The sequence below is a fragment of the Onychostruthus taczanowskii genome, unplaced genomic scaffold (genome assembly GCF_017590055.1).
Source record: "Onychostruthus taczanowskii isolate IOZ18803 unplaced genomic scaffold, ASM1759005v1 scaffold32, whole genome shotgun sequence".
In the NCBI taxonomy this organism is placed as follows: domain Eukaryota; kingdom Metazoa; phylum Chordata; class Aves; order Passeriformes; family Passeridae; genus Onychostruthus; species Onychostruthus taczanowskii.
In genome coordinates, this window is record NW_024500572.1 from 416,753 (window position 1) to 425,576 (window position 8,824).

Genomic DNA, 8,824 nt, shown 5'->3' on the forward strand with positions numbered 1-8,824 from the left:
AGGCGGCGGGAGGCGGGGCAGGGTCGCGGCCATGAGGGGCGAGCGGTGGGCATGGCGGCGGGCTAGGCACTGGGCACAGAGCAGGACCCTGTGAGGCCAGCCGGCCAGAACGTCCGCCCAGCACGGCCTCCCGGCTTCCCAAACCGCATGGCAGCCCTATATCCTCGTGGGCACCTTAGGGATGGTGACTCCATCGCCCTGCTGGGCATCCTCTTCCAACGCCTGACCACCCGAACAGCAAAACAGCGTTCCCAAATAGCCCAACTGCATGTGGCCTTGAGGCCTTCCCCTCTGGTGGCCTCGCTGCAGGCTCGGCAGGAGGCACTGGCCGCAGCACATGGTGGCCTGTGTCAGGGAGCTGAGGGGAGCAGGAGGTGCCCCCTGAGCCGCCCTCAGCTCCCTCACCATTCCTCCAGGCCCTCAGCGCTCCTCCAGGCCCTCAGCTCCCTCACGCTCCTCCAGGCCCTCAGCTCCCTCAGCGCTCCTGCAAGCCATTAGCTCCCTCACGCTCCTCCAGGCCCTCAGCTCCCTCAGCGCTCCTGCAAGCCCTCAGCTCCCTCACCGTTCCTCCAGGCCCTCAGCTCCCTCACCGTTCCTCGAGGCCCTCACGCTCCTCCAGGCCCTCAGCTCCCTCAGTGCTCCTGCAAGCCCTCAGCTCCCTCAGCGCTCCTCCAGGCCCTCATGCTCCTCCAAGCCCTGAGCTCCCTCACGCTCCTCCAAGGACGCGCTTCCACACCTCTCACGGCCTTGTTTGCTGGGCACATCCAGCACCCACAGCCCTTGCAGAGCGAGGGGCCAGCTCTGCCCGCAGCTCGGGGCACCTCTCCCGGCTGGCCAGGGGTCATGGGCAGGCCGGGCAGCCGGCCCTGGCACGGCCCTGGCGGCAGGAGCAGCTCCTGGGATCTGTGGGCACCGCTGAGCTGTGCTGCTGTGGGTGGCACAGCCGCGGTGCCCGGCTCAGGGACCCTGCTGCAGCGATAGAACCCCCTGAGACACTGCAGCGATAAAACCCCCTGAGACACTGCAGCGATAAAACCCCCTGAGATGCTGCAGCGATAAAACCCCCCGAGACACTGCAGCGATAGAACCCCCTGAGATGCTGCAGCGATAAAACCCCCTGAGACACTGCAGCGATAAAACCCCCTGAGACGCTGCAGTGATAAAACCCCCTGAGACACTGCCGCGATAAAACCCCCCGAGACGCTGTCAGCCGGTGATGCTCTCTCTGCAGAGAGACAAAGTGAAAAAAGACACGTAGTTACTTAGATAAACCGTTCAGCTGCCTCCAGTGTGGTTCAATAAAGAGGCTTTTACAGCAGGAGGGTTTAAAGTGAGAAGCTCTCAGGTACGACGGGCTGTGGTCAAAGGGGCTTGCCTTCAAAGACCCTGATTTTCCATCCTTCATCCCAGCTGACCTGCATTCACTACAATGCAGTAATGAAAGCAAAAGTTGCTTTGTAAGCCTTGCGTTTAGAATGGTTCTCTAAGATCTCAAAACTCTGTCCAAACATAAAAAAACTCTTGAAAACTGACTTTCAAAGAATGTATGAGTTTTGCATGTGTCGATAAATGGGTTCACTCTGATTTTTACGGCCTCTAGTATTTTTTTTTTAATCCAGTATCCTCAAAATTCCTTTTATTATCTTTGTTGCCGTTCCCATAATCTAGAATAAATACATGTTTTTACATATATGTGAATGAATGGAATTGACAAGGAAAGTATTTCATGGCAGCTGATATATACAAATGCAGTTTATTTCTTGTTAATTTCCTCTGACATAGACATAAAATACACACAAAGCTTTACAAGAGTGGCTGGCGTGTGCTGTAATTTTTGCTTATTTGGCAGTATAATGCCAATCCAAATGTTGTGTGAGATTTCCTTGGAAAAAATCACTGGCACGTTGAATTGGCCTTCCCTTTTTGAGATGCGTTGGGTTTGTGTGGCTTTTAGCACTTTTGCTGAGCGCCTCTAGGTGTCAGGATTATTTTTTCGGAATATGCAACTCATCTTTTATTTTTCTCAGCAGAATGCTATCCTGGTAAAACCCTTGTGAATTCCACCTCTCCTTTTGACAAACAGGAATGTGTTTATAAATAGGAGGCCATAAAGCCACATGAGTGGAGTTTGGCAGTTTTAAGGAATATAAACACAGGGGGAAAAGCAGTCTGTAACTGTGTATATAACATTCACTGTGCTTTAGTTATTTCTTAATATTGTAACAAATTTATTAGTTAACTACTTTTCTCCTGTAAGCTATCTAGCACTTTAATTTAGAATAATTAAAAATTCCATTATCATAGCATTTGAGCTCCTGGCAAACACTTATTTCATTGTTAAAAAGATAAATTACCATGTGGAATCTAGTTTTTAGCATCTGTTTCATCAGCATGTGTAATTAAGTGTTCAGTTCAGAGGATGCACGCATCTGCTCCAGATAACCCCATTCAGCAAAGGCAGCAAAACACTTCAGCGGCGTTAGATCACTGCCTGAAAGATTAGAGTCGGTGAGATCCGTAGGTAATCAGCGGAATAATTACTTTTAAAAGGCCTTTACGTTTCTGTATCTTAACTCAGGTCGACTGTGAGCAAACTCAGCGAGTCTGACAGAGGCAAACACACAAAGCGTTTGGAGAGGAGCGCTGTGAAGGAGCACTGCCCCCAGGGCCCGTGCATGCTCTGCCCTACAGACCCTCAGGCCTTTCACACAAGCCTGTACCACTAAACAACAGCCAGCCCACGCTTTCTACAACTCCTTCTCTCATGACAATGTCCCACAGCCGAGCTATGATCCCTGGTGGGACGGGAGTTCCCGGTGCTCCTTCTCTCATGACAATGTCCCACAGCCGAGCTATGATCCCTGGTGGGACGGGAGTTCCCGGTGCTCCTTCTCTCATGACAATGTCCCACAGCCGAGCTATGATCCCTGGTGGGACGGGAGTTCCCGGTGCTCCTTCTCTCATGACAATGTCCCACAGCCGAGCTATGATCCCTGGTGGGACGGGAGTTCCCGGTGCGCCCGGAGCTCTCCCGCACCGAGGGTTTCTCCGTGAGCGCCCCTCGTACGGAACAGCTGGAGAAGGAAGGAGCCCGTCCGCCGCAGGCGCCCGGCCCCGGCAGGGCCAGCTCCAGCCGGGTGTGCATGTGCCGGGCCCGTTCCAGAACCGTGCCACGCCGGCCGTGCCCGTTCCGCGGGGCCGGACTGCCCGCCGTGCCCGTTCCGCCGTGCCCGCTCTCCGTGCCCGCTCCCCGCCCGCCGCTCCCCTCACAGGTGCGGGGCGCCGGGAGCGGGCGGGCGGGATCGCGGCCCGCCGGGGGCCGGGAGGGCCGCGCTGCCGCCGGGATCCCCCGGGGCTCGGCAGCGCAGTGCCGGGCTCCGCTTCCCCCCGGCCGCTGCGGAGCGCCTTGGGCGGCGCTGAGCTCCGCTGAATTCCACCGGATTCCATTGAATTCCCCGGTGATCCCGCGCCGGAGCCGCCCGGGCTGTAGCGGGCTGCGTTTGTCCTCCCGGGAGCTCTCGGGCCGTGATGCGGCAGGAAAGCGCTCTGCCAGCCGTACTTTCCGCGTGTTTACAAAATGGTAGCTGCCTCTGTTTATACGCTCTTTTCCTTTCCCTTGCTCGTGTTTTGGAAACTGTGTCCTAAAAAAGAAGGGAGAGTGGGGACAGGCACCATCCGTCTGTCTGCAACAGGATATGGCTTGGGTAAAAGAAAAGGATATTTGAGGGTTTTTGTTTTGGGCTTGTTTTGTTTTTTTCCTGAAAAGGAATGGAAATGGAGAGCAGACAGGAGTTCCTGTGATAGTTCCAGTACTCCGCGGATGTGTGGAAGTTGGGCTCTGTTGAGCTGCATTCGGGTCTGGGGCTCTTTCATCTCTGGATCATAAAGTACATTTTGAAAGCTCCATCTCTAGTGATGGAATTGCCAGTCCCTTCGTCTTTCTCTCTGAAAGGGTGAATAGGCATTGGAAAAGTTTTAGGATTATTAAATTACAGCTTCTCTACCAGGAATGATGTTTTGGAGTCGTGCCAAAAAAGCAGTGTCACTTCTTTCAGGTATAGTTATTTCCTCTCCAGGTTGTGGGAACATGTGCCAGGTTTCACTGCTGGTGCCAGATAGAGGAAGCAACCAGTAGTGATCCAAATTTGCTTTATATTTATAATTCTATACCCGCAGACTTAATCCCGTTCTGTGTTTCTGTAAATGGAAGAAACCAGTTCCACACCCTGCCACACCCCCCATTGACAGGGTTAAAAGTGTTTAATGCAGCTGAACAGAGGAATTTTTAAGCCAGCTTTAGTATTTGAATCTGAAAACATTGCTGCAGTGGGCTGCTTTTGAAATATGTATCAGCCAGTATTGCTGAAGTGCTTCATGTGTTCATCAATGTCATTTTCACTGCCTGTAGAATTAATAAATAGCTTAGAGACTTAAATATTTTCTTCTAATGAAGAAGATAATTAAACATGAAATGAAGGTAGAAGTTACTGAAGATCTAGGGTATGTTTCATCACAATCAGAAGTGTGTAAGTGACCTGCAGTTTTGTAAAGTTGCATGTCCAAGGAGATGGATATTCCCGTTTCCACAGGCAGCTCAGTGAAGTAGCAGCTTCCATCTTACATCTTTATCTGAAATACCAAAAACATAATGATTTTGTGAAGTGGTTTTCCTTTCATAGGATGAACCTTTGAACAGAGGTGCTTGACACGTGGATGAGATGCTCTGAAAAGGGATAGCCAAGCTGAAGAAGTGGAGTTAACTCTTGCCTGGTTTCCAGTGTTTAGGCGTGTTAATGTAGTTTCATTGCGTTGCATTTGGCTAAATCATTAAGAGTGGGACACAGGCGTTGTGGTTTCCAGCAGGCCTAGGCCTGCAGAGCCCTCGGGAGTAGCTGCACCTTGCCTCTCTCCCTGCATGGGGGTTTCAGTGTTTCTTTGGTCACAGCTCACTGTGTGAGGTGGGTCAGCTCCCTGCAGCCCCGCAGAACCTCGGTGGCACAGGGTCCAGGGGGTCCCAGCCTGCTCTGCCCGCTTTAACTGAGCCTCCAGCAGCAATGCTCATTTCCCATCTCCTCATTTATGAGTTCCTGCCTTTGACTGGGCAGCAAGAAAAACATTTTGTCGTTGGTTTGTCCTAGATCATTATAAGGAGGAGGGAGAAGTGCTGCCTATCGATGTTTGTGGTTCATTGACACAACATCAACATAACTGCCAGATATTTTTGTTAATGCGCTGTGTTTAGGCTGTTAAACAGTTGCTGGAGAAAGAAGTGGTTGATGACATGCAGATTATGTAGCCTTCAGATAATGCTGCTTCCTCTTGTTTTCCTGGGTCAGAGAGGTTTTGTATAGTATGTGCTTTTTCAGAAGACAGCAACCATAATTGTATTTGTTTCAACTTTAGGGGATTATTTTAATGTCATTTCTAAATTACTTTAAGCAGGCCCAAATGAACTTCTTTAAGCTGTTTGAATTGTCTTTTAATACAATTAATGGGACGATTGAGCAAATCCCAGACTGGTTTTATTATTTTGAGCCCAAGTAAATGTAAGATAAAAAGGTTCTCTGATCCAATACACCGCTTTCAGCAGTGGTTTATGGCAGGTGTTAGGGAAGAAGAAGGTGAGTAGTACATAGCTGTGACTGCAAGGTGTGCTCCCAGGCTTCAGTGGTTTGCTGTTCTCAGGTACAGGTGCATCTGGCAGGGCTCTGACAGAGCTGTGCAATGCATGCTCAGACCTTCAGCTGAGCACGTGTAGCTAACTTCAGGTATTGCAAACTGACGGCCTTTTAAAGTCTGGTAATAAGACTTATTCATGCTTTCTTTTTGTTTTTCTGTCCTTTGTCATAAACCTCTGCTCAAGCAGATGCTGGTTTAGATCTCAGGCTTGGGCTGCATTGTCCACATGGATCCAGAATTTCCCCCTTGTGACATGCTGAAGTGGATGCAGACCTGCCTGCTGGAATCCATTTTTCATGCTTGATAGATGAATCATTTAAAATACTTGATTTTTATATTTCTTTATTTGATCTTTAACGAGATCTGTTACACGTAATGTCTGAAAAATGAGTGGTAAATAGCAAGTTCATATTTGAAAAATGAGTGGTACATAGCAAGTTCATATTTGAAAAATGAGTGGTACATAGCAAGTTCATATTTGAAAAATGAACACAGTGAGTTCTACAAGTTCACATTTGACTGCTAAGGACCTGTGGCTGGAACAGCAGTGCATTGATTTTTTCCCGCACACTTCCTTGGCCAGGCACTCCGTGGCCGCAGAGCTGTTCAGGAGCAGGTGGACGCCGCAGTCCCAGGGTCAGGATTGTCCCAGGTGGGTGGTGTGGGAACAAGCACGGAGCAGGCTTTGCAGCAGGAGGAGAGCACGCTGTTGTTTTTGCCCGAGTCAGGCTGTGAGCGGGGCACGGCTGAGGATGAGCCCCGTGCCCTCCGTGCCCTGGCAGCGCGGGCTGGTGCAGCGCTGCTGCTCGGCGTGTGTTAATGATTGACCTGCCCCAGCTGCCTCAGCCCTGCTGCCCTCTGCAAGCCCTCCTGGCTGCTGCATGCAGGAGGGATTCTGGACACCCGGGGAAAGGCTGTAACTCTGTGTGAGGTGCTCCTGGGGGCCGATCCCCCGGGAGAATGGTCGGTTGTGATCCTTGGAGCTGCCGCAGGAATGCACGTGATCTGCTCTGGGAAACAGCTAACCTTGAACAGAATTTCAAGGGCAAGCAATAGTCACGTTTTTCAGTCAAAAGCTGTTTCCAGCTCCAAAGGTCAGTAATTATGAAGGATCTCCAGCCTGAGTTATTTCTGTAATTCTGTAAGGTAGTGGAAGTGACAGAAGCTTCATAAACTGTCAGGATAGCTTCTGCTTGGAGCTGAGAAATGACACGGTGAGAATTTCTGTAGTTCAACCCTGCTGGCAGCGAGAGCAGCACACGGCTGCTCCCTCACTCACCCCGGTGGGATGGGGCAGAATTCCAGAAGTGAGAGAACTCAAGGACTGACAGTAAAGGCAGTTCAACTGGTAAAGTAAAAGCTGCACGCAAGCAAAGCAGGAAAAGGAACTCCTTCCTACTTCCAATGGGCAGGCAGGTGTCTGCAGAAAAGCAGAGCTGTCACACAGAGCAGTGGCTGGGAGGACACGAAACACTAAAGGTGTCCCTTCCCTCCTGATTCAGCTCCATGCACTGAGCGTAATGCCATGTGCTCTGCATGTCCCCTGGGTCACCTGGGACAGCTGCTCCCAGCTGTGCCCCCAGCCCCCTGGAGGGGAGCAGAACAGGCCCTGCCTCTGTAGGTCTGTACCTGACCGGTCCCTGTGTCACCAGCCCTGCTCAAATCCCAAACACGGCCCGTGCCAGCTGCTGGGAGAGAGTTAACCCTGTCCCAGCCAAGCAGCACAACCCCCAACAGGGCTGGAGGTATTTTATAGTCTCTGAATGTTTATGGAGCTGTGTCCCAGACTTGGAGTCCCAAGGTCAAGGTATGAGCTGCAAACAGACTTTATTAGATTGCTCTTGGCATTGACGTGAAACTTTTTATCAGCTTTTTGTGATACTGCTTGTACTGGGGAGGTGAAGTCCATGGAGAGCAGTGTGTTTCTGCTAAACTCTGATAAAAGTGAATTCTTGGTCAGTGGTATGCTTGTCAAAAGTGGCACAGAAGCACATCAGTTGAAGAGAGTCAGCAAATGAGTGGTATTTTAGCTAAGAGATGATTTAAGACTACAGAGAACAGAGGTTGACAAACTTCTCAGGTGTCTCGAGTGCTGATGACTGAGGTAGGCTGTCCATAAATCCCTGAGCAAATTGATCTGTCAGTGGTTTCAGTGGAACCAAGTAGGACAGTGACATACACACGGCACAGGCTGTGGGCTGGGGAGTCATGGTCAGCTGCCTCCCAGCTGAGCATCTCCAGACACATTTCTGAGTCACACTGCTGCCTTTCGTCCCTTTAGGATTCACTCAGGTGTTACATGGTTTGCTAAGATCTGATCAAACTAAAAGCTGCCATCCTGAATCCCTTAGTAGATGGTATTTTCATTAGTTTTTGTTCAAATAGCTAAATATAGGATGCAGTTATGGACAAGCAGAAAAATTATTCTTTACTCAGTAAATACAAACAGAAAGTGTTCTTTTGCATAGATAATGAAATTAAATGTCTTTAAAATGTAGCTTCTTGTTAAACATTAACTTAGAGCTTGTGGCTTAGTAGCAGTGCAGTCTTGGGAATGGTGAAGTTGTGGGTGACTTCCTTGGGGCACAGACTTCCTCCCTTATTTGTGTTAAGCAAGGCTGTTAATTGATGGCAATCTGTAAGGACAGATAATTTGAGTTCCAGCATTATCTCCCCAAAATGAGTAATTTATCGAGTCCTCAGTTGGTCCAGGAGGGCAGTGACATTCCTGTATTTCTCCTGGGGCATCTTTGTTTCCCCTGAGCACAAACCCAGATGGGTTCTGCCCCAGGGCTTTGTGCATTTCCCGAGTTTGCAGGAGAGGAACTGGCACCAAGTCTGTAACTTCTCCCTGAGGGTTTAGGGCACTCCTAGATTTTCTTAATTGACAGTAGCTTCTTTATAAGATGATAGCAGTGTTTGACACTGGATTAAATTGCAGAATTGTCATGCAAACAATGCGTATCTCCAGTAATTTAAGAAAACCAGAACTAAATTTCTTCGGTAATAGGATCAGAGGTTAGGAGCAGAAAGTGGGTGTTAGAAGATCAGATGGCCTTGTAAGAAAAGAAAGGTGTCTTGTAATGACAGTCCCTTAATGACAATTATCTTGTAGTTTGCTTTTTTCTAACAGATAACCTGTTGA